The sequence below is a fragment of the Amblyomma americanum genome, chromosome 1 (assembly GCF_052857255.1).
Source record: "Amblyomma americanum isolate KBUSLIRL-KWMA chromosome 1, ASM5285725v1, whole genome shotgun sequence".
Taxonomy (NCBI): Eukaryota; Metazoa; Arthropoda; class Arachnida; order Ixodida; family Ixodidae; genus Amblyomma; species Amblyomma americanum.
Genome location: NC_135497.1, coordinates 528474056 through 528500553, shown reverse-complemented (window position 1 = coordinate 528500553; position 26498 = coordinate 528474056). Strand labels below are relative to the sequence as shown.

The 26498-nt window shown below is 47.1% G+C and overlaps 1 long non-coding RNA gene across 3 annotated transcripts; it reads left to right on the top strand.

Moving 5' to 3' along the window:
• The first annotated feature begins 307 nt into the window (after positions 1 to 307).
• On the top strand, positions 308 to 12566 carry LOC144116260 (uncharacterized). Of its 3 annotated transcripts, XR_013311810.1 has the most exons (6): positions 308 to 613; positions 1088 to 1185; positions 3483 to 3622; positions 5723 to 5787; positions 11212 to 11277; positions 12385 to 12566. It is a non-coding gene; the product is annotated as an uncharacterized LOC144116260 (long non-coding RNA). The 3 variants fall into 3 exon arrangements; XR_013311809.1 differs by lacking the exons at positions 308 to 613; positions 1088 to 1185 and adding an exon at positions 1202 to 2171; XR_013311808.1 differs by lacking the exons at positions 308 to 613; positions 1088 to 1185 and having other exon boundaries at positions 2180 to 3622.
• The last annotated feature ends 13932 nt before the right edge of the window (positions 12567 to 26498 follow it).

Genomic DNA, 26498 nt, shown 5'->3' with positions numbered 1-26498 from the left:
TTTGTAACTTTTCAACTATAAGTATTTCATGGTGTGTAGAACCCCGCGTCGTCTGCTACTACATGCGGTCAATCAGCAGTCAACTGGATGGCCGGATGCGCTGCACGAGGAGGCTGGGACATGGAGCGGTATAGAGATCACGGTCGGAGATGCAAGTTCTGCCGCACGAAATAAACAGACGAAATTGAACGAATAAAACGTATTTATTATTCTGGTTTGTAACGAAGAGGTCATCATCAACATCGTATGCAGCGCCCTGTGCAGTGCGCGTCGCCAAGCCAATCCAAGTCTGCGGTCGTTTGCGTCCAACGTTTGCGTCATCACTCATGTCGGTGTGTGTGGTTGTTACTGTTATTAGATTGTTTTGCAGCCACATGTGACACTTCCACTATGGGTTCGTCAGCTGCGGCGAGCTATGCGTACGTGAAATACTTCGACCGACGGCGCAAAAGCTATCGTACACATCTCTATGTCGTCCTTGTTTCCTTTGCGCTACACCTATCCATGATGCCTCACCGACTGGCGTTAGCGACCTGGCGAAAAAAAGGACGTCTACTGGCGCGGCGGAAAAGATGAGAAGGCATTCTATTCCGCCCAAGTAATGGAGTAGGAGGTGAGTTTTGCAGTTACTTCGCTACGTGGTCAGATTTCAGAAGTGCCAAACGTGTGATGCGTGTACAGTCAAGCCTAACGCTTTTAGCAAAGCTTGGTGGCGTTTTACATAAAGTCGATGCACATGCTTTTTTACTGTTGCGAGCACTTGCAGAACGCTTACGATACCACTTCCTCTGTGCTTGCGATCCGAGCGCACAGCAGCCCAGCGCACGCTTCCCAAAGAAGGAAAAAACTGCGTGGTCGCGTTGTAGCAGGTCTCGACGTAAGCGTCACTCTGAGCGAAATAATATTTCGTGATTTTTTTCATGAATTCAAGTAATTGCATGAGGCAGGGAGAAATCGGCTGCGTTCAGATCGCATCATATGATTTTTGGAAAGCAATGAACGCGACACACTAACTGATCCGTTTCCGTAGCTTGCCCTGTGTTTGCTGTCGCTTTCATTATTGTATCTCTCATTTCTTGTGTTCCAGTAACAAAAGCGGAGCTTATTCAGAGGATGTCGAAGAGAAAAATCACTGCAATGGACCTTGAAAAGTCTGAGCCAGCAACAACAGTTGCACAGATACATGTATGTACTGAGCGAAGTTTTACTGCGGATGCCTCTGCTACTGCCACTTGCACGCTTACCAGTCGCAATATGTACATTACATAGCAGCATACTTCTGAGCCAGACAGGCGTCTCTGTCTGTGTGTGTCTAAAATATTTATGGTTGCGGGAAGCAGCCAGGCTTTCTTCAGCAACAGAGCTTTGCAGCGGATCTTATGAATTGTAGTATAGAGATATTGCTTAAATGCTACCATTGTAAAAGATTGCGTAGGACACTAGAGAACCGCATGTGGAATGGAAGCATCATTCTGTTTTTTGTTCTCTCATATATTGTGTGCTTCATGTCAGGTCAAAGTTTCATTTTTCGTATTGCCTCCTCGCATTGTTGTCTAAAATATTTATTGTTTGGAGGAGCAGCCAGGCTGCCTTCAGCAACAGAGAGCTTTGTAGCGAGCCCACCGATACGGCGTTGCGGGACAGCGCACTTCTCTCATTGCAGCACGTTGTCTTAGCTTCGGCTTGCAACTCGGTGGCCTGTTTTCTCAGTGCCATGATGCTGGTTAAATATATGTATTGCTGGAAATTTATAAGCCTTGCTATACGTGAGGCACGGATAGGGCCTCTGATAATTATTATTCACGAGGGGTGATAATTGTTATTCACGTGTCTATCGAAAACACCGGTGCCGCGCTGTGGGCTACAACTGCGGTGGGCTCTCTCCGGTCGGGGCGGCTCTTGTCAAGACACGATTAATTACTGGAAGGCACCGTTCCCCTCTTCCCGTCATCTGTCCATCGTCGGTCGCTTCTTGCAGGGAACCAGTCAAAGGGGGAAGGTCATTTGCATTGAGCCGAGCGTGGGAAGAACAGGCTTCTTCCCAGCTAGTCTTCCTTTCTTTTTGTGCAGTCGTCGGCCACCTGATGACGCTGTCGAAATTGCTGCTGCTGTTGCTGCGCCACCGTGGTCATCCCTGTCGATGGGATCTGCACCTTAATCCTCTTCGGCTGGTGTGCATTCCGTTCATAACAGTCCCAACGCGGACGCCACGGAAAGCTCCCCATTTGACTTTCAAACAAAAGTGGTGCTGTCTACTCTTGTAAACGGAAGGGCAGCCACACAGAAAAAGCAGGGATGGATGACTAAAGCTAGTAGACCAAGCGGAAGGGAGAAAAACCTCTGAGAGGGAATGGAAGGAGAGGAGCATGGAAAAGTAGCTAGTTTGCCATATATGTAACTCCAATATAATGTCTTTTATTAAAGAATTGTTTGCGGCTGTGTGTTCCGGAGACGGTGCCTCACAACAAACTTGGTAGAGGACATTTTCAGCCAGAGGGTGGTCGGGGCCCTTTAAGTAGTGGCTGCCGGCTTGCGTGCATGTGTGCTCTGCCAAATTTGTTGTTCAAAATTTTTATTCTCTATGGAGGTCATTTTCATTTGACAGCTGAAGATGAAGCATAACCTAGCGTGTGCCGATTCGGTCGTTCCCATAAAGCTTGGTGCTCGGGTCTTCTGCCACAAGTGCTTAAAATACCTGAGAAATACCGTATGCATACTTCACCTTGCATTTGACTCATCAAAAAGAAAAATTTCCCAGTGTGGATCATCATGCCTGCACACACAGTGCGGGGCCGACATGCAAGGCCAGATTGTAATGCCTTTCATTCGAGTGCTAGCTCTGCAGTAAAAGCCATAGCATACGGACACGACGTGCAGCTAAATTTGTACAGTACACGCACTTCAGAAAAATGTTCAACCAGCTGATATGCACGCTTGTCAAAATTATGCGTGCGTTACTTGCTGGCAGCAATATTAACAGCTGGAGGGCGGCAGACTACAGTTGAGCGGAACATATCCTGATTGTTTTCTGCTTACAGCCCACAGGAATTAGTTCACAAACAGAAATTGCAACTACCACAGGAGAGTCAGTATAGGCAGGGTCGATCATTGGCGCCCAAGTAATTAGTGTGTAGTTAACAAATATGCAATAATCTGAGACTACAGCATGTTGTTTGAGCAGTGCATGCGCAGTTTTTCCCTCCTCCTCCTCCTCATCATCAGCCTCACTACACCCACAGGGCAAAAGCCTCTCCCATGTCTTTCCAATTAACCCTCCTATGTGGTGTCAAGTGCAAGACTTTAGATTGCGACTGCCCGTCGCATATGCTTTTGAGGATATCTCCAAGCTTACATGCAGACTTCACGACAGCACACAACGCACTGAAGGACATATACTTGCGTTGTTGCCGCCGATGTATGCATCTGAGTGCAAGAGTCCGCGGCTGCCCTGAATAACTAACGTCCTTTCTTTCGCTCCCAAGGATCAGATTTCTACCGTACGCATGCGAGCAATGAGACGCAACAGCACGCAAAGCAGCAGAGGGCACTCGCCTTCCGTGATCCATGGACGGCCTTGGCGCCATGATTGCCAGCAGGCTGGTTCTGGCGGCGACCAGTTCATGTGAGCATGATGCACCTTCCTGTCAGGAGTGAGTTTTCTGGCAGCGAACAGGCTCTCCGAGCGCGGCAATTTGAAAAAGCCCAATGATAATTTAAAGATGTATAGACACCTAATTTTGGTGGCATGTTTTCTTCTCTACAATGATTCAGAAGGCACTACTATGAATGAATCATCATGTGGTGTTTGCCTGGGACCTATAAATAATTTATAATCGAATTTTTCTGTCATGCTGTCTCGGTTTCAACAGCCGAGTGAAGACTGTGACATCAGAGAGGTTATATGTAACGTGAAGCATGGGAAAAATGCGATATACTTGCTGCTTGATCGTTTTAATTCACTACAGTGTTGAAGCCAGCCTTCCTCAATAGTCGGAATGACAAATGTAGCAACACCGATTATATTGCAGTTTTTCATGCCTCGCATGACCTATAAGCTCACTTTGACGTCATAGTCCCCATTCAGCTCTTGAAACTGAAACAGCGCGAGAAAGAAATTCGATTATAAATTATTTAGTAGTCATGGGAGAATCTTCATCATCATCAGCCTGATTACACCCACTGCAGGGTGAAGGCCTCTCCCATGTCTCCAATTAACCATGTCTTGCCAGCTGCGCCCACCTTATGCCTGCAAACTTCTTAATTTCATACGCCCACCTAACCTTCTGCCGCCCCCTGCTATGCTTTCCTTCTCTTGGAATCCCTTAAGGACCAACAGCTATCTTACCTTCGCATTACATTCCCCGCTCAAGGCAATTTCTTCCTCTTGATTTTGGCTAGGATGTCATTAACCCGCGTGTGTTCCCTCAACCACGCTTCCTGCTTCCGGTCTCTTAAAGGAGTATAGACACCTAATTTTGGTGGCATGTTTTCTTTTCTTCAATGATGCAGAAGACGCTACTATGCATGAATCACCATGTGATGTTTGCCTACGACCGCTAAATAATTTATAATTGTTTTTTCCTGTCATGCTGTTTCAGTTTCGGAACAGCCGAACGATGGCTCTGACGTCAAAGAGGGCTTTTCCTTCACGTGAGCCATGGAAAAATGTCCATAGAATCGCTGCTTCATTGTTCTAATTTACTGCAGTGTTGAAATCAGCCTTCCTCAATTGCTGCAATGACAAAAAAGGTGCAAGCAGTGATTATATTGCTGTTTTTTCATGTCTCGTGATGTGTAATTGATGTGTAATTGACATTGACGTCACTGTCCTTGTTCAAGTGTTGAAGCCGAAACTGGACGAAAAAGAAATGCTATTATAAATTATTAAGCGGTCGTAAGAGATTACTAGCCGCTACTCCATGTATAATAATGCCTTATGCATCATTACAAACAAGAAGACACACACCCAAACGGTAGGTGTTATACTGCTTTAACGTTACGCCTATCATTTTTCTTTCCGTGGCTCACTGCGTTGTCCTCAACTTAAGCTGAACCCTTTTTGTTAGCCTCCACGTTTCTGCCCCATAAGTGGGTACTGGTAAGATACAGCTGTTGTACACATTTCTCTTGAGGGATATTGGAAACTGCCATTCATGACCTGAGAGACCCTGCCATATGCGCTCCATCGCAATCTTTTCCTTCTAGTTATTCCCTCATGATCCGAACCAGTTGTCACTATTGATACCTGCCTTAAATAGACGTATTACTTTACCACTTCCCTTACCTCGCTACCAATTGTGAACTGCTGTTCTCTTGCTAGACTGTTGAGAATAGGAGAATACCACAAGGTAATCCATGTATAATAATGCCTGATGCCTCATTAGAAAGTAAAAACACTCACCCAAAAGATTGGTGTTTATACTCCTTTAAAGCTAGTTGGTGCATTACAGAATGTGACTCACCAGTGTTACCAGTCAAACCCTTTAACATCATATTTTGATCTGTTGATTGAAATCAAGTTTTTTTTTGGTTCTAGTTAATGGCATTTCATTATTTCTTTGCTCCTTATTTGGAAAAATTATTTCTCGGGACTCTGACCAGGCTCAAGAAGTGTAATGTGATAGTAAACTGAATATGTTTGAAAATCATCTGAAGTTGCCCTTTAATTTACCTTGTACATTAGTCTTTTGTAGCAAATGTGAACACTTTTCATACTTTGCAGTCTTCCACTTTCATGGATCCTGCTGCACCACAGAACCCGGATATCTCGCTGAGGTCAGCAACCAGGTATGAAGGTGTCGCATATTTAGAATGTAAGACAAGTGGGCTTTGATGCCGCATCGGCCAGTGCTGATCAAGGAGCAAAACACAGACGGAAGACGAGGCTGACAAAGTTCAGTTTAGTGCTCAGGAACGCTTGGCTACCGGGGTGCGCCATGCTAACAAAGATTGTGGCCGTCCACACTTCTTGTTTTATTTGCGTCTTTACACTTGTGGAGGGGCTGGGTGCGCCGTGCTAACAAGAAGTGTCGACGGCCACAATCTTTGCTAGTACAGCGCACCTCGGTAGCCAAGCGTTCCTGTGCACCAAACTGAACTTTGTCAGCCTCGTCTTCCGCCTGTGTTTTGCTCCTTCAGCACGGGCGCTGGGGCATCAAATCCCAATTGTCGATTTTACAAGAATGATTTTGTAAGCTTGAAATGCTTTTAGCTCTCATCTTTGATAAATGCAGGCAAACAATCTAGAAACTGGAAACAAGGGTATGAGCATCACTGCACACCTCTCAGAAATGGGAAATTTTCTGTCTGAATGATATGAAGCAGAAAAAAAATTGCCTTCAGAGCAGCCCTAGGCACAATTTTAACCTGTGACAGCTCAGAACAGCTTTGCTTAGCGATGGCTTTGTGGTCGAAATGCAGTTTTGTTTGTGTTCTAGTTGTTGACGTTTCATTATTTTGTAGAATTATTTTTTGTAACTGAGACAAGGTTCAAGAAGTGTAATGTGATAGTAAACTCACAGTGCTTTAAAATCCCCTGGAGATGCCAATTAAAGGAACACTGAGGAGAAATTGAAGTTGTCTTGTATCGATAGAATATAAGCTCCTGATCACAAAAACGCCACACTTACTGAAAAACAAAGCTCTTATAAAGTAGAAAATAGCAAGAACCAAAATACAGGTATCGCCGCCACAGGGCAATCTCGCAAGTACAAGCGTGATGACGTCATTGGACAAGAGACGCCACCTTGGAGGAATTTTCCTTTCTACATGAAGCTGCGAATCTCTGAGGCTGAGAAAGGAAGGTTGCGCGGTTCAATGTTGAAGTAAGTTTTGTTTTAAAACCGATAGTGCCCTTTTATCACACAAAGACGACAGACAAAAGACAACGTGAATGTTGGAAGCAAAGAAAGCCGATGCTTGGCGGCGCCACAGGCGGCCAGGAGAGTTTCGACTTGTTATGGCGCTTCGCGTCTATGAGCTTTGTGTGCCTCATGGTTTTGTTTTTTACGCGTCTCGATTTACAAGCGCCGAACAGCAGAGGAACTCCAAGTGCCGCTTCAAGTGCTAGTTAACCTTTGAAGGAGCCTGTTAAGGCTGGTCAGATGATTGCCGCGGTCGATGAAAAACCATGATGGCACGATGGTCGTACAAGGCAGTGTGCAGTAAAAAGAGCACTTGTGTCTTTGCACGCTCGCCCAGCGAAACATTCCTGGCTGTGCCAGTCAACTTCAAACTACTTGACGAAAATTTTTTGTTAGAGACAGGAGACAGGGTACAAGGCAGTTAAGAAAAATATGCTGATGGCCTAGCTCTGTTAGGCCAGCATATACGTAGCGAAAGCGCGGAGACTTCTGCATCGGAAGAGTGCATTCACTAGATGCGCCTTTATTCATGGTTAAATCTTGAGCCGTCGTGGTGGAGTGGTAGAGTCCGCCTCAAACTACAATGGCCCTGGTTCGATTCCGAGCCTCGGCACAGGTTCTTTTTATTATTCAGTGAGTGGGCGGGGGGTTTCAGTGGCGCGCATAGATGCCGCCACCGAATATGTTGTTTAGTGGATAAACGCAGGCTCTCTTAAAGGGGCAGTTAGGAGAGCTCTATTAAATTATTTTGGTTAGCAAAATCTGATAGTTCGGCATTTCAAGGCTTTGTTGCCGCCTGTCCTGGAGTGAAAGATGCATTTATTTGTGCACTCTTATGACGTTAAAGGACGCAGTGACGTGAAACATGACGTAAGCGCAGTTGTTGTGATTTCTCGCGGCTAGCGGTGTGGTCTAGCAGCCGAAATGAAAGCTACTGCTGCCGCACGTTGAAGGCATCTATCGAGGGTCGCTACCGTCGCTTCGTTTACGTTTGCACTGGCGTCTTGCTTGCGTTATGATCGATCCCGTTCCCGAACCTGACGACGAAGTTCTCGCAAAAACTCCGGCCTGCATTTCAGCGACCTCAACCCCCACAGAGCGTGCGATGCTTTTGAGGGAGCACGGTTAGGTTAAGTGCCGGCGGGTTGTTTCCCCCTTCCGCCATGAGCAGCAGTTGCAAATTAAATATAACCCTAGTGCGGCGAGTCACAAGGGGCCAGAACAAGGTCGGTGAGTGGCGCCCATTGGAGGCTGGCCAGGCCTTAGGGGCGAACGGATTGCGATTCCTTGAACGGCGCAGTTGCACGGTGCAGCAGGCGGCATCGAGGTCTCCCACGGGTGCAAGGGCCAGGTTATTTATTTAATTTTTTGCCAAGAATACGGATGGGTACTCAAGGGCGCTTGCGTTTAAAGTTGGCGGCTTGAACATAAAGCCCACGCTTCAACGGCTTCGGCGCGTTTCCGGCAGTACGGGGTCTACTGGATCAGGCTCTCTCGCCCACTTGCATGTACCTTCATATGTGTACTGTGAATGGAATAAATTAGCCGAGAGCTCGAAAAGAACAGCTGCGTCCCACTGCCGAAGCTATTGAATGACGTCACAACGCGTACCTAGCCGCAGAGCTGAATCGGTCTGGCCGGGTCGGCGGCAGCTGGCGCACCCTTCGCAAAATAGAGACATGCTTAAAGTCTCCGCCAGTGCGGTCAGAGTGCGCCGAAACCGCCGACCGCGTCGGGGCTCAAGCACAGTTGGAGCATAGAGGGTCTCGGTTTGGCCGACGTGACGTCGCCATGCAGCGCGCGCACATTACTCCGGAGTGTAAACGCACCTTAACAGAGCCTGCGCTTAACCGCTAACCAACGTATTCAGTGGCGGCACCTATGGTAGCCACTGAAACCCTCCGCCCACTCACTGAATAAAAAAAAATCTGTGCCGAGGCTCGGAATCGAACCAGGGCCTTTGTAGTTTGAGGCGGCGGCTCTACCACTCCGCCACGACGGCTCGAGATTTAACCATGAATAAAGGCGCATCTACTGAATGCACTCTTCCGATGCAGAAGTCTCCGCCCTTTCGCTACGTATATCCTGGCCTAACACAGCTAGGCCATCAACAATTTTTTTTAACTGCCTTGTACCTTGTCTCCCGTCCCTAATAAACGATTTCCGTTAAGTAGTTTGAAGTTGACTGGCACAGCCAAGAATGTTTCGCCGGGCGAGCGTGTGAAGACACAAGTGCTCTTTATACTGCGAACTGCCTTGTACGATCACCGACCATCGTGCCATCATAGTTTTTCATCGACCGTGGCGATCATTTGACCAGCCTTAACAGGCTCCTTCAAAGGTTAACTAGCACTTGAAGCGGCACTTGGAGTTCCTCTGCTGTTCGGCACTTGTATATCCAGGTGCGTCAAAAACAAAACCACGGGGCACGCAAAGCTCATAGACGCGAAGCGCCATAACAAATCGAAACTCTCCTGGCTGCCTGTGGCGCCGCCAAGCATTGGTTTTCTTTGCTTCCAACATTCAGGTTCTCTTTTGTCTGTCTTCCTGGTGTGATAAAAGTGCGCTATCGGTTTTAAAACAAAACTTCAATATTGAACCGCGCAACCTTCTTTTGTCAGCCTCAGAGATTTGCAGCTTCCATGTAAAAAGGAACATTCCTCCAAGGTGGCGTCTCTTGTCCTATGACGTCATCAGGCTTGTACTTGCGAGATTGCCCTGTGGCGGCGATACCTGTATTTTGGTGCTTGCTATTTTCTACCTTACAAGAGCTTTGTTTTCAGTAAGAGTGGCGTTTTTGTGATCAGGAGCTTGTATTCTATCGATATAAGGCAACCTCAATTCCTCCTCAGTGTCCCTTTAATGCGCGTTTATAGCCTGGCGTAACGCGTGCGCGCGCACTGCACACAAACGTCACGGCGGCCAAAGCGAGACCCTCTATACTCCAACTGCGCTTGACCGGTGACGCGTTCGACGGCTTAGGCGCACTCTGACCACACTGGCGGAGACTTGGAGCATGTCTCTGTTTCGCGCCGAGTGCGCCAGCTGTGCCAGCCAGACCAGACTGATACGGTCCGCGGCGAGGTGCGCGTTGTGGCATCATTCAATAGCTTCGGTCGTTGGGCGGTGCTGTTCTTTTCGAGCTCTCGGCTAATTTAATCCATTCACAGTACACATCTGAAGGTACATGCAAGTGGGCGAGAGAGCCCGATCCAGTGGACCCTGTACCTCCGGAAACGCGCAGAAGCCGTTGAAGCGTCGGCTTTACTTTCAAGCCGCCTACTTTAAGTGCGAGCGCCCTTGAGTACCCATCCTTTCTTGTGGCAAAAAAATAAATAACCTTGCCCTTCCAGCCGTGGGAGACCTCGACGCCGTCTTCTGCACCGTGCAACCGCGCCGTTCAAGGAATCACAATCTGTTGACCCCAAAGCCCCGGCCAGCCTCCGATGGGCGCGATGCACTGACCTTGTCCTGGCCCCTCGCGACTCCCCGCACTGGGGTTATGATATTTAATTTGCAACGGCTGTTCATGGCGGAAGGGGGAAACGACCCGCCGGCGCCTAACTGAACCGTGCTCCCTCAAAAGCATCGCACGCTCTGTGGGGCTGAGGTCGCTGAAATGCAGGCCAGAGTTTTTGCGAGAACTTTGTCATCGGGCTCGGGAACGGGATCCATCGTAACGCCGGCAAGACGCCGGTGCAAACGTAAACGAAGCAATGGTAGCGACCCCCGATAGATGCCTTTAACGTGTGGCGGCGGTCGCTTTCATTTTGGCTGCTGCTAGACCGCACCGCTAGCCGCGAGAAATCACGGAGTCTGCGTTTACGTCATGTTTCACGTCACTGCGTCCTGTAACATCATAAGAGTGCGCCGTGATGTCATAAGAGTTCCCGTGTTTGAATCGGAGTGGCGGGAAAAACTTTTTAAACTTCGAATCCAAATTTCTTTGAAACAAATGCATCTTTCGCTCTCGGACTAGCGGCAACAAAGCCATGAAATGCTGAACTATCAGATTTTGCTTACAAAAGAAATTTGATTGAGTTCTCCTCACTGTCCCTTTAATGTACCATGTACAGTCTTGGTCAAAAGTGTTAGGGCTACAGCATTCAGCTGCAATGAAATCAATGTTCCTAGAATAATTCATGTAGTGGATCATTCAAAACTGTAGTCAAGCAGGAAGCTTCTGTATCGCAAAAAGAAACCTGCTAGCATTTCAAGGTCACTTGGTCTTCAATATTGCTGTAATGGCTCTGTTATACGGCTGAAGCGAAAAGCCTTTGGCCTTAAGACTTCACCGACACTGTACATTACTCTTGTTGCAAATACGAACACTTTTCACACTTTCCAGGCTTCCACTAGCATGGGTCCTGCTGCACCACGGAATCCAGGTGTTCTTGCTGAGGTCAATGGCCAGGTACGATGGCTTCTCATATTTAGAACTAGTTTGTAAGCTTGAAATGCTTTTAGCTCTCGTTCTTGGTAACTGCAGGCAAACAATCTAGAAACTGTGGAAACGTATAGGGCTGAGGATCAGTGCGCACCTCTCGGACACGTGAAATTTTCCATCCAAATGGCATGGAGCGGAAATAAAATGCCTGCACAGGAGCCCCAGGCACAATTTGAACCTGTGACAGCTCAGGGCAGCTTTGCTTAATGAACTCTTAGATCACTAGACCATGACCACAACCTTTCACCTTTCATGTTCTAATTAGCACAGCCTCTTGTGCTAAGATTTAATTTCTGTGTTTTAAATATTCATAATCTTTCATCTGTTAGTTCTGTGCTTCCGAATATTTGGCAGCATTACTGTTGCCAGGGTGCAGTGGAGCCTGAAGTAGAGATAAAAAGGCTCATCTATGTTGTCAAAGGCAGTTTGATATGAGTGCACACAAACGTGACCAGGTGGCCCATCGCACTGCTCACTCCAAAGAAGAGAGCGATGTGTCATGTTTTATCATTAGTAGCGTTTGCAAGGAAAACTGCCATTTTTGTAATGTTACATATAGGAGTCCTGAGGAATAGGATTTTAGCAGTTTTAATGTGGCAAATAATAACTCTCTCCCCAATCTGTTATAGGGCTTTATACAAAGCATATGTGCAGCTGTTTTATTGCAGGTCCACCTCGGGAGCGGAAATTGTCAGTGCAGAGCGGTGGCGCTGGCTTCTTTCCCGAGGTCGAGACTTCTTGTTTTGCAAGGACGCCACAAAACTTTTGTGGGGTTCCCCACAAAAGTGACGCTGCTTCCTGGTCATGCTCCTTCCCCGAAGAGCCTTAGGGGAAAGAGCGTTCAGGGAAGGAGCATCACCGGCTCAGTATGCCGGCAATTCCTTAAGGCTGGTGCCATGCAGAAGCCTCGGATGAGCTCAGAAAGACTAGCAGCTGTGGGCAGTAAGCCTCTTTTATTTAGGTAGATTTCCTGACTGACAAAGGCATTTGTTTATTTAAGTGTGCATGACTTAAATACCTTTATTTTCCAGCACCTGCACGTCTTCAATTTTGTCATGATTAATACTCTTTCAGATGCATTTGATGCATACATCAAAGCTGCACGAGCTGCCGAGGTTGAGAAAATGTGCAGAGCAGTTGAATTGCTACCTGGCGGACATGCTAAGGGACATCAAGTAATCATCGCCTGCACCTGCCCCTGTAGTCAATGACTGTAGTCAGATAAAATTGTTAAATAAAGGCAGCAAGAAAAATTATTTTATTGACTGCAGCCTGGTATTTAGTGCTGGGATGCAGCATTTGCTACACTGAAGGGTTGCAAGTTCATTCAGGTAGCCTACATATTCAGAGCTATTAACTGTACACCAGAGTACGTGTTGCAAGGCCATTGTATCCCCATGTCGAGGCCCTCGTATCTGTACGAAGGTTACGAGGCCCTCGTATATAAGAGGGCTGGGAGTGACCCATCCAATAGCGTATATATGAGGCACGTATCCCACGTATATATGTGTTTTGCCATACGTGGAGAGGAATGCGTATGCTATACGAGCACGTATACATACAGCATATATGTGGACACTTATCCAATAATTGCGTATATATGAGACACATTTAACACTATATACGAGATTTTTCAATTCTTGCTGTACCGTACACTGTGCACCCATAGCTTGGAGCGTACCAGAGAGCGATAGATGTGTAGCAGGCATGCTCTATCGGACTCCCACTGTTTTTGTGAGAGCACCTTTAATACATTGAGGGCTTGGGATTTTAAGGTTGTTAATGTGTGGTAGAAATGTGAGTTTCTTGTCAAAAGTGACTCCTAAAAAATTATGTTCTTGTTTAATTGGTAGTGTGGCTTGATTAAAGTATAGGTTGGGATTGACTTGTAGGCCTCGTTGCAATGAGAACAGAACAGCGGCTGTTTTTTGAGGAGAAAACTTGAACCCATTTTTCTCTGCCCAAGCAGCCACTTTATTTAGTATGATTTGTATTTGCCTCTCGTAAGACGATATGCTGGAGGAAGTGCATGCTACCTGTAGGTCGTCTATATGAACCGAATACGTTATGAACTTGGGTATTACTTTGGCTAACGAATTCATTTTTACTACGTAGACTGTCGTGCTTACAATTCCACTCTGAGGTACACCATTCCCTAGGGTGAAAATCATGGAGAGACTTGTTCCTAGGCGGACTCTAAATGTGCGGTTAACCAGGAAGTCGTTCAAGCAGTTCAGCATCCTGCCTCGGATACCTCGCTCTGCTAGGTCACGGAGGATGCCGAACTTCCACGTGGTACCGCGGGCCTTCTCCATGTCGAAGAAGACCCCGATACAGTGCCTGTTTTTGGATGAACGCCTTCCGGATGGTGCTTTCTAGGCGGATGAGGTGATCAGTGGTAGAGCATGCTTGTTTAAATCCACATTGATTTGCATCTAAGAGTTGACGAGATTCAAGTGTGAAGGTCCAGTCTAGTGTTTATTACACTTTCAAAAGATTTAGCAATGCAACTGGTGAGGGCTATCGGTCTGCAATTGTCAGGACTTAATGGTGGCTTTCCAGGTTTCAGAAAAGCTACTATGACTGCTTTTTTCCACTCAAGTATTTTCCCAGTTGTCCATATTATATTAAAGAATTTCAACAATGACTGTATGGCAGCCTCAGAGAGGTGGGCAAGCATAGTGTAATGCAGATTGTCTTGGCCTGGTGCTGTATTTTTACCGGAAGACAATACCCTATTTAATTCCTGGAGCGTGATGGGCTGGTTGCAGTCTTCATGCATGCCTGCTCCAAATAGAATTTTTGTTTTTCAGCTATAGCTTTGTTTCTGGAATGTGTTTGTGTAGTTGGATGACCTTAAGACTTTAGCAAATTGCTCGCACAATAAATTGGCCTGTTCCTTGAGACTTTAGCAAAGTGCTCGCCCAATAAATTGGCCTGTTCTTCAAACGATGCTTGTGTACCGGGTGTTGTCAAAAGTGGAAGTGTGAAGGGAGTATGGTCACCAGTGAATTTACAAACTTTTTTCCTGATTTTCTTTTACGGCATTGAACTATTTATTGAAGATACATATTTCTGCCAGGAGGTTCTCTCTGCATTCCTGCGCACGTACCGCGCTCTCGCCTTGGCCCTCTTAAAGGCAAGTTCTCTGCAGCGGTGTACCGACGGAAGGTGCCCCATGCTTTGTTTTGCTTTTTTTGCCAATGCACATTCTTGTGTCCACCATACTTTATGTTTCTTGAGTACGAGTCCTCTTGTTTGTGGTATAGCGAGTGTTGCAGCCGATATTATGCACGTAGTAAACCTTTCATTAATTTCATCTATGCTGAGGCCTTCAGAAAATTCTCTTCCGAGCAGTCGCACTTTCTGTAAAAAGTGACCAGTCGGCGAGGTGAAATTCCCAGCGCCGTGGTCTTGTGGGGATGACTGGAGTAGAAGATGAGAGCCTGATAGCTGTGGGTAGGTGATCACTTCCAAGACGGTAATTTAAAATATGCAATTTAAAATCGTTAAAAAGAGATGGTGATGCGAAAGCTAAATAGGGGAAGCTCATTTTTGCTAAGCTTGGGCAACAATATGTGGCTTTTCCTGTATTTAAAAGACAGGCATTATTTGCGAGGATAAAATCTTCGATTATTTGGCCCCTAGTCACAGCGTACGCTTCCCCAAAACAGGGAGTGTGCGTTAAAATCGCCAAATACCAGATATGGCTACGGCAGTTCATTAATCAGGCCTTCTAAATCATGAATTGTTAATGTGATGTGTGGGGGAAGATATACAGAGCGTATTGTTATCGTTTCGTAGGTTACGACGCTAACTGCAACTGCCCCAAGTTTTGTATCAAGTTTGATTTCTTGAGCAGGGACACCGCTTTGAATGACAATTGCAACGCCTCCCGAGAGTCTATTTGCCTGCTCACGATCGCGTCGAAAGGTTTTATAATGTTTCAGGATATTCACGTGTTGCGGGCCAAAATTAGTCTCTTGAAGGCACAAACCTAGAGGCAATACTGACCCTAGAATATGTGTTATGTCACTGTAATTCCTCAACAGTCCTCTACAGCTCCACTGAACCACAAAAGCCATGTTTGTGTTTTTGGGTGGAAATGGAACACAAGGAATTTACTATTCTGGGCCCGTTATCATGGCTCTGTCTTTTTTTTTCGCTCGAGAGGGCTGTTCTGCCGCTGTAAAGCAGGCGGAGTGGGAGTTATGTTGTCACGTAGTGGTGACAGCAGTCGAAGCAGCGATGAAGACGGAAGAAAGGGTCTTCTAAAAGAAAACTGTTGATTGGGCTGACTTGCACCCAAAATGGACTGAATCACTCGGCGGCGGCGAAGCGACAAGCGTGCTCGACGGTCGTCGAACAGAATGCCTGCCGCTGTCGGCCGTGCTCAATTTAAAGCTGATAGCGAACTTTCGAGATAAAGCGTGAAAAGTTACTAGAACATTCCAGAACAACGTAGAATCAGCTCTGCCTGGCTGCGATCAATCGAGATAAATCTAGTCGCGTCTTGCGTCGCAAAGAAAGCGATAAGGTAGTGTGGCGGCAGATTTGAAAAACGAACAAACATTGCAAATATTCGCGGCATTACTCCCCTCTCAAAGAAGCATCGACCCGATGCATTAAAACAAATAATGCGACTAGTAAGAAAAAAACGTATCTTGCGAAAATGGAGCATGGAAATGCAGCGGGCTCTATCGCGCATAATACGACTTAAGACGGACTACATGGACAACTTCTGGTCGTACGCGGCGTCGCTGGGATGCAGTCATTGCGTCAGGGATGACTTCATAATCCAGTTCACCTAGCCGACGAATAACCTTGTACGGGCCGAAATAGCGGCGCAAAAGCTTTTCACTCAATCCACGGCGGCGAATGGGCGTCCACACCCAGACTTGGTCTCCTGGCTTGTATTCCGCATTGCGTCTTCGGAGGTTGTAGCGTCTGGCGTCGGACCGCTGCTGATCTTTGATCCGTAATCGGGCAAGCCTTCGAGCTTCTGCGCGTTGAAGGCAGGCGGCAACGTCGACGTTCCCTTCTTCATTCATTACCTCACCAGAGGTGCTGGACGACCGCGTAGCCGCGGACGTGTTAGTTTCAGGTCTTCCTTGTCGGGGGAAGCCCTGCGGGGTGCCGACCCGTGGACCGGGACTCCCTGCTGTGGAGATGGCAGAGCAGCCTTCGCTGCCCCTGCCTGGGGCGTGGATGGCCCTGCCGTAGGCTCGGTAAAAGCGGCCAGGGCAGATGCCGGAGTGCTGTGTGGTGCACCATCCCTGCGCACATCAGCGAAGTTTGTTTCTGAGGAGGTGAAAGTGTTCTTCGCGTTGAATAGTTGTCTCGCTTCCTTGAGTGTTTCGTTTTGTTCTCATTGTAATTATCGCTTTCTTTCATGTTTGACATGACATTGAATATGCGGGGTGATCACTTTCACAGTTTGCGCAGCGAAGTGCTGCTCCTTCATAGTTTTCAGAAGCATGCTCCTTTGAAGCGCAATTAGCGCAAGTTTTGTGGCCACGGCAGCTTTGTGACCCATGACCATACCTTTGACAGTTGAAACACCTTCGTGGATTCGGTATGTAATGACGGACATTTATTTTCCATTGTAACCTGCTTCTATGAACTCCAGGAGTGTGCTCGAGTTGAAAGTCAGTACTGGATGCTTTGTAGGTATTTCATTGTAATTTTTCCTTATTTGATGTGATGCACATGTATGGCATCCTGATATTTGAGGCCCTCAAGGATTTCTTCAGTAAGGTGAAGTCTGTTTCAGAAATGACACCACAGACTGTGTTCAGGGATCGGTGTGAAGTGATTGAGACTGGGGTTCCCCCATTTGACACTATGGTAGAGGGTTTCGAAAATTGGGCATTGTCTTTGAGCTCCAGTAGGAGGTCGCCACTAGGCATTTTTTCGTTTGTAACATGTGCCCAAGGCAGCGATCACGCTTTTTGCTATCAGAATGGCGATAGTATTCGAGTGGCTTTTTCTGTCTGTTCACTGCATACAACGTGGAATTTAGGAACATTTTCCTTCGATTTCTGGAAGCATTGTGAGGTTAAATCGCTCCGCACTCTTTTTTGAGGGCGATCATTTTTTTTGGGACGGGGAAGCCATGAAATATGTGCATTGTTCGGCCATGGTGCCAGCCGCCCACTACGGAGCCCAAAGAGGGTACGGGACAGGAACTTAAAAATAAGTCCTGCCGACGCCAGCTGTACACCACTACTATAACCAAATATAGATAACTCAGGGTAGTTACACCACACAAGGATAACCCTAGCCGCGTATGAAAAAGTGTAATGACGGAGCAGAGAGGATGAGACAGGATAGTTGTGAGAAAGAAGATAGGAAAGTGAAAGATGAAGGGGAAGATAGGAAAAGGCGACTGCCGATTTCCCCCGGTCGGGTCAGGCCGGAGATGCCATTTACAGGAAGCTGGGGCCAAAGCGGTGTGTTGCCTCCGCCGAGGGGCCTTAAAGGTCCAAACGCTCGGCATCGGCTTAACCACCAGGATCCTCTTTTCCCTGGACACGGCGAACTGCGATGGCACGCACAGCTAGGCGCGGGTGCTCGGTTCTGTGGTGATGCACTGTTCACCATCGTCCCCCTGCGGGGATGTCCCGGCGGATGCTCGGGAACCCGTGATGTCGCCACTCACCAACGTCTGCAAGCTGCAGACGCTCCCCTGCGGGGTAAAATCTATGTTAAGCGGACCCTGATGTCCTCTTCCGAGACTGCTTTTGCACTGAAAATTTATTGCCAAATTGTTCTTGTAGCACTCAAATTTGACAGCTCTGCAATGCTTGCTGCCCATGTCTTTCTGTTAATGTGGTCCAGGTCATTGAAAGTTGATGGGCAAAGGGTGGCATGGATTACAACCCAAATGATCATGGACCTTGACGACCGTGTTTAAATGTTAGGCGTAGTGGTGCCGTTGAGCAACACGTTTTCAAATACCAAAATGTGTAGTTTGGCAGAAGTGCAAAAGAAAGGAAGTGTGCATTTTCCGCTGCTGGTGGCAGCTTCAGAGAACATGGCTGCTCGTGCTCTTTGAGAAATATTCTCTCCATAGGCTCTTGTTAAAATGCAACAGCTCTTGTGATCTTGCCTGGAGGTCCTAGCATGCCATTTCAGGCTGTGAAGCTGCTGCTACTCTCCTCAGCCACTTTTTTTCTTGGTCGTCATCACGGGGGCATGCACGCGCTGCTGGCCACACTGATGTTGATGATGGATTTTTATGGCGCTAGGGCATCTGTGATCAGTGCCATGGCACAGGTTTTCTTCTACTCAAGGTGGGGTCAACAACCCATTTCCCAAGCATTTCGCCCTAAATAATCTGAGCACCGTTGTTGTAATTCTTTTTCTTCATTCATGTGTTCCTTAGTATGCTTTTTTCAGCTATGCAGTCAGTTAAAATGTAGGCGATTGTGCTGAAGCTACTTTTCGTTTCTCCAGTGTCAAATTTACTCTCTGCTCTAGCCGGGCAACCGGAGCACACTAACTCTTGAGGGACACAAAAAGTCAACACAGCATTAGATACTCCACCAGAATGTGGAGTGGCGCCGTTCGATGCTTCGTTTTAGTGCCCAAATACAGCGCTCCATGACGTCCATTCCACTGAACATAGTGGTGGTAAAGTTATCTTTCATTCCTTTGTTGTTTCTAATTTAAATTCCCTCTTTGGCCTCGCAGCAAGACAATCAGAACACAAACTGACACGCGAATGCCTAGTGCAACAAACCAAGCAGTTTGTACAGAATTCGTTGGTCTGCGACACTACGGAGTGTCGCCATTTCCTGTTGTCATTTATATTGTCCTACTGCTGTGGACAGTGATGTCAGTTCATCAGTAGACGACAGCGGTGAAGCTATCTTACATTGCTTCAGTGCCTCCATGGTATTCTTCGCTCATCCAGGCAGCAGGACCTTCAGACAAGGAAATGACACACTAACACGTGAGGGACACAAGACATCTGGGTATCACAGCATTAAATGCGCCACCAGTGTGGAGTGGTGCAGTTCGGGGCTTCCTTTTACAGTGTCTAAATCTGCAATGTCCGTTCCACTGAAGGTGAAGTTATCGTTCATTGCTTTGGTGTCTCTTTATTCGTCGCTCCGGAAGTGCAGGAGGATCACCGAACCGGGTAGGGACACGCCGACGCCTAAGAGCAAATAGGCAAGCAGTTTGCCCAGCATTCGATGTTCCACCAGACTGCGGAACTGTGGAATGGCACCATAAGCTGCTTTCATTTAGTGTCCAAATCCCATGGTGCGTAGCATATGTTCCGCAGTACGCAATGGAAGTGAACCTATCTTTCATTGCTTCGGTATCTCAATCTTTATTATCCGCTCCGGCCATACAGCAGAATCATCAGAACAAAAAAAGAAAACGTCCTGATGAATAAAAGCAAAAAGAAAAACAAGCGACCATTCTATTCTTCACAAGACTGCGCAGTGGCGCTGCTTACTACATCTATTTATAGTGCTTCAATTCTGTGGTTCGTGAGATGAGTTCCATTGGAGATGATGGCTGCGAAGCTCTCTTTTGTTGCACTGGGTGTGTCTTTACATTTCAACCTCGCTCCGGCCGTGCAGCAGACCCATCAAGTACAAAGTGACACATCAACGCTTAAAAGCAACAAGCCAAGCAGCAAGTCCAGCATTTGTTACTCCACCGGACTGAAGAGTGGCGCTGTCCTTTGCTTCTGCTTATAGACCTCAAATCCCACGGTTCATGGCATCAGCTGCAATGTAGATGCTTGCGGCGAAGCTATCTTTTGTTTCTCCAGTGTCTCCACTTTATTCTTAGCTTCAGCCGTGCAGCACGACTTTCAGACCTGGAGAGGTCACACCGACACTTAAGGGACGCAAGACAAATAGCAATCACACCATTAGATGATCCACTGATATGTGGAGTGGCGCCATTCAGTGCTTTCGTTTATAGCGTCCAAATCATGTGGTTCGTGATGTCACTTCCAAATTTTCCAACAAGCAACCCAAGCTCGTCCTTGGCATTTTCTTTCAACAATTGCTCCAAGCTACCGAGTACAATATACAGACAGCCCCTCCTAATTTACTAGTCAATTGAAACACTTGGTATGCTGATGCTGAATACAGTATGAACATCTCTCTCTGGCCTTTAATGCTGCTTACTGAAGCAGCGAATGAGAAAAACCGGCCACTTCTCGCAGGTGCCTTGATTTGGTATGAGTAAGCTAATAAATGTCCTCTTTAGAATGAAACATAGGTAAAACGTTTGAACTCAGAAGTGACATTTGGGATTTTCAGCCACCATGGTGGCTGTGGTTATGGCACTTGGCTGCTGACCTGAAAGACGTGGGTTCGATCCTGGGCCCGGCGGTCGCATTTCAATGGCGGCGAAATTCTAGAGGCCCATGTACCGTGCAATGGCAGTGTATGTTAAAGAACCCCAGGTGGTCGAAATTATTCCGGAGCCCTCCACTACGGTGCCCCTCATATCCTGAGTCTCTTTGCAACATTAAACCCCCATAAAGCAAACCTAAACCAAACCATTTGGGATTTTCACATTTTTCCACTCAGCAGGGACCAAGACCAAGCCAAAACTGTAGACCATTCCGTCTACACCAACTAATGACCTTTGAACTGTGCCTGCAGCCTTAATTCCTGAGCAGACAACTGCTACTTCAATGTGTGGCGCAATTCTTTTGAAGTGGAACAACCTTTTCGGCAAGTATTTACTTATTAACCTAGGAACTAATACCTGCATGTTATACATTTCAGTTCTTTGAATTCTTTCTGCATTTTTATCTTACAGTATTAAACAAGCTAAAACTGAATTTTTTTTCTAGTTGAACAATGGCTACCAAAGGTATCCTAACTGGGTTCCACTGAACCCTTGGCTTCCTTGAAGTGCTTTCCGGAGTCCCCCAAGCATTTACATTCATGCATGCCTCAGCCCTTCCTTTCCTCTATACACTCCGTTTTTGGACTATTTATGCTTCAAAAGCTTAGAAGCAGGCTGTTTCACTGTACAGCCAGTCATTGTTAATTGAATTAGTGCATTTTTTTGAGGGGCTATGCATTGTCACACTTGTTTTTGTAGGCATCTCAAGCAGGAAGGGACGGAAGCTAAGACACGCTGGTTCCTGCCTCAGTGTCTTTTGATAGCTGTCGGGGTTCCCCATGTTCACCTCAGAATACCAGTCCCAACAGCTATTCCTTGCTTTTGTTTAGGAAAGAATATAGCAGATTTACTCACATTTAACGAAGTTTTTTGCCTAAAATAGAAAAGTGACCCCTCGCATTACAATTGAATATTACTTTAAAAACCCGTGTATAATAAGAGGTTTTTTTCCCCATAATTAGCGTCCTATATTTTCCGCCTCGTACTATTTGCGGATCACAACAAAAATTTTTGAAGTTGTTCAAAGTTTTGGTTTCATTATTGTGGTGTGGCTACGGTTTGGCTTCGTTACTCTCGACAAACGACTTCACTAGGGTGGCTAGAATGGGGAGGTGTGAAGACTGCGGCGCTTTCCGTCGGCCGCGCGTGACCCCTCTGTGCACAGATGCCGCTAGGGGGAATGTGGCGCTGCTACTAGCGGCGCGGTAAGCTCTGCCAGCGGCGTCTGCCTTGCACACGCCGTAGCAGGTAGTCAGTTCAGTTCGTTTCGTCGCCTGTATTGGAGTGTCTGTAGCAGTGTTTTCTCATGCGAGGGCGAGATGCCTTAAACAGAAAAGTGGCTAAGGAAAACATTGAAGTGGCTGTAGACCATCATATCTATGCTGTGCGACACAGCGATGCACAGCTGATTTTTTACATTACAGGCTATGTTGCCAGGAAGCGTGTTTTGACAACTCAGTGTGAAGCTTGCAGACGAGCATGTTTCTGTGATAAAGGCAACATTCCAAAAGAACTTCCAGCTGAGGCAACTAATGAGAGGGACCTTGGGGGCCTTTTATATCCGTCAGTATCATTTCACAATCTTGTCAACGTCCTTGAAAACAAACTTACACGTGTTCAGCAGTACGCTCTTGCATGCCGAAGCTGCAGCAGAGATTCTACAGTCCATTGGTGATGTGCCAAAAATTGGTTGTTCTGAACATTCTGTTGCGCTGACAGCATCAGTTTGGCACATTTTTATTGCGTCACAAGGATTCGCTTTCTGCTTAAGGGTATAAATAAGAAGGATAGTGAGATGAAAAGGAAAACACTGAAACTTTGTGTGTTATAAACTTTCCCTCTAACCTGTAAATAAACAGTTTCATGGCCAGACGTGCTGCTTCACTGTCTGTAATCGTCAGAGACTGCTTACATGCAGGGACCCCGGAACTTTTTTTTGAGGGGGCAAGACTTTGAGCTTATTTTGTTATTTATTTAATGCTCATTTATACAATAAATTTTATATTTTATTTCTTATTTTTTAAAGGGCAAAGGTTGATGCAAACTGTCACGTGTGGTGACAACGCTCCAGCAGTCAGGAAGACAACGAAAAACTTCCAAAAGAAACTGTTTAAGGGGCTGACTCGCGCCCACTAAGAACTGAATGACTCGGCGGTCATCGGACTGAATGCCTGCAGTACTTGGCCGCGCTCAATTTAAAGATGACAAGGAACCTTTGAGATAAGAAACCAAAAGGGACTACAACAATCTGGAAAAATGTGGAAGCATTTGCACGTGGCCACGATCAATGGAAATAAGTCTGGTCGCATCTCGCATTACAAAACAAAATGATAAAGCCGTGTGCCAGCGATTTTGAGTTCGAACGAACGGTGCAAAGATTCACGGCCATATAAACCGAATTGAAATGGGAACTTAAGCCTTAATACGCACGAGTAGTGATCAATTGCAACAAAAAGTTTGTCCAGTTTGTTTAAGTTCTGCTAATCATGATCATGTACATGGGTCAGACTGTCTGTCGACTTATGTTGGGACATGACTGGTTTAGGTTACTCCTACAAAGCAACAGGCTAAGAAGCCAAATAGCTCAGCCCCACTGAGCTTTGCATTAAAAGAGTCGTAGAACTGAAGTGTTTAAATTAATTGTCAGCAATATCTGCAATATATTGTCAGCAATTGGAGACGGGGGGCGCTAACCCGCTGGAAAAAATGTTGGATTTTGGGGGGGAAGGACCGCCCCCCTTGGTCCCCCCCCCCCCCCTCCCCGTTCCGGGGTCCCTGCTTACATGAGCGTCAAGATGGCATACATGCTCCAGGTTCGGAAGCGCCGACAAAAACTGGTTTGTGCGTTGGGGCGCCTTCAGCCAATGCGAGTGTAGTTTTGAGGTACAGTGGCACACATTACAGCCCTTAGAGCCTGCTCTTCTCATCGTAGTGGCTGCAATGGTGGTGCAATGTACAGAGTCAGTGCACGTTTTAGAAATTCAGTTGGCTTAAATTATTACAAAACCTTCCACTACGGCGTACCTCACATCCTAGGCAGCGTCTCGAAATGTGCACGCACAAAACGCGCTTTACTCCAGCTATGCAATGCAAACTGGGCTTCTGAAGCAGCATATTTCACGGGAATAATGATGGAAGTTGACGAAACATTATTTTTATGGGAAAGATTCATTCTTTGACACTCACAGAAAACGCGCAATAAGCGAAAAGGGCTCATTTTCGCCTCAGTGGTAAAAATTTATCCTGCACGATGAGCTCTTTTCGGCTGCGCACCTTACCGCGCCTCTGCCGTCAGCACCGCCACATGGCATCTGCTCGCTACGGGGCCATACTTCCCCGGCCGGTTTTCCCACCTTCCCATTCTAGCCATCTTAACTTCATGATTTCGTTTCTTTGTTGCTGATTCGCAGGGTGTGCAGGGGGGCCGTAGCGTGCCGCGTGCCTGTTGACAACGCACGTGCTTGCTAGCCACGCTTGGTGAAGTGGATGCATTTTTGGGAGCAAGATTTCAGGGTCTCGAAAACACCACTCGGCTGCTTTCAAGCGAAATGTGACCTTAGCTGCAAAGAACATCGGCAACAGTGCGGCCGGGAGGCAGTTTGGTGTCGTCAAGGGAAGCATTCGTGGATAGCGACGACAGAAAGAAGCCCTTTTCGCGTGCAACGGAACGCGACGACGCTTTAGCGGCCGGAAGCATGGCGCAGTCCCAGAAATAGAACTTGGCCTGACGGAATTTGAACGGCAACAGCGAGTCGCGCATCTAGCTGTAAGTGTGGAGCTTAAGCAGGCAAAAGCTAGAACGCTTTCAAAAGAAAAAGGGATACCAAGCTCTGCCTTCAAAATGAGCAAGCACTGGATCCATCGCTACATGTGCCGTGCTGGCTTTTCACAACGCCAGCGAACCTCGATTTCACACAAGCTGCCTGAAGCGTTTCAAGAGCTGCTTGTGAGTTTTCAGCACCATGTTATTTTTTTGCCCAAGTCGAAGAACATTCCGTTGGGCCAAATAGACAATACCAAACAGACGCCGGTTTACCTAGACATGCAATCGCCCCTCAGCGTGCACGTGAAGGGGTCTAAACAAGTAAGCGTCCGGTCCACTGGCAACGAGAAGACGTGAGTTACAGTCATGTTATTGTCCACGGCAGATGGCCGCAAGATCACCCTTTATGTAAATTTAAAGAGGAAAACAATGCCGAAAGGTGAGGAGCTGCCGAAAAATGTCGCGAGATGTCATGAGAAAGACTGGATGAATGAGGATCTAGTCTTGGACTCGGTAAAGTCCGTGTGGTGTAGGTGACGTGGTGCACTGTTGTCTCTGCCGTCCATCGTTGTGCTGGATGCATTTCGTTACCATTTGGCTGACTCAGTGAAGAGGCTGCTATGCAACTGTGGCATTGAACTCGTAATTCCGGGGCATGGATCCGACTGGTGTCGCTTAAATGGTGGTCAGACTACAGTACCAATGTTGCCAGACTGCATGACAGATTTATTGCAGCCAAGTTTGACGGTCACGGTGTTGCTATTAGCAGCTGTGCGGCATGGCCACGTCCTCTCCACCCGCCTCTTCAGATACTGTGTTTAACGTTACATAATGTGTGCGCTTTAGCGTTTGCTGGTATAAGTAAGGCTGCATTGCTTTGACATGACTGAAACTTTCGCTATTCGCGCCCGCTATAGCCGGCAAGCATGCGCCTCCGGCAGGCGTTGCATAATTCTAACACGCTTCCGATGGCCTTGCGAGCGCCCAATTTCAACTGCACTGCTCTGACACAACTGAAACTTTCGCTACTCACAACCACTATAGCCGGCATACATACGTGTCCGGCAGGCGTTGCATAATTCTAGCATGCTTCTGACAGCCTTGAGGGCGTCCAATTTCAGCTGCACTGCTCTGACACGACTGAAACTTTCGCTATTCGTGGCCGCTATAGCCGGCATGCATACGTGTCCGGCAGGCATTGCATAATTCTAGCACGCTTCCAATCGCCTTGGGAGAGCGCAGTTTCAGCTGCACTGTTCTGGCACCACTGAAACTTTCACTAATAGCAGCCGCTGTAGCTGGCATGCATGTGTATCTGGCAGGTGTTGCATAATTCTAGCAGGCTTCTGGCAGCCTCGGGAGCGACCAATTTCAGCCTGAAACTTTTGCTATTCGCGGCCGCTAGCCGGTATACGCATACGGGTGCTGCTTCATGTTAAGAACAAGATTGGCCACCAAAATTTAAGTATTTCTTAGAGCCACATTTAATGCGGCATTTTACCCACTCTTTCGGCTAGAGGCAGGAAATTTGTATGTGCTATTAGCTAGCTTGTTTCGTGGATGCTTGGTAAGATTGCATACAATGCATGAATCAGTGCTTTTATAATATTTCTCCCTGTATACCCAACTCCACTCTAACAAGCCTGCATGGCACTGAGAGTAAAATAATAGTGTTTTACTCGCCTCTGATTTCAGATTGCATAATTAAGACCCGCAAGAAATTATCACTGCCATATGAGAGAGAATTCGGGCGGAGCGGACAGCGGTGCCTCTGCCTAGGCAGCTCTTAGTGCCTCCAATAGAAGCCGTTAAAAAAATAGCGACAGCGGGTGCCTTCGCTGAAGCCGGAGTGCACACTCCTCTTCAAAAGGGAGTGTGGATCGGCGACAGCGGCTGCGTGGTGATGGTTTAGAGCAGGTAGCGCCGTGCAATGGCCTCCATTAGCCGCAGAAATGGGTCCTGGATCTTGGTGCGACCGTTGATGGATTTTCACCACTGCAAGGATAGGTGCGACTGCAGCAGAGACGAGCAGGCCTTC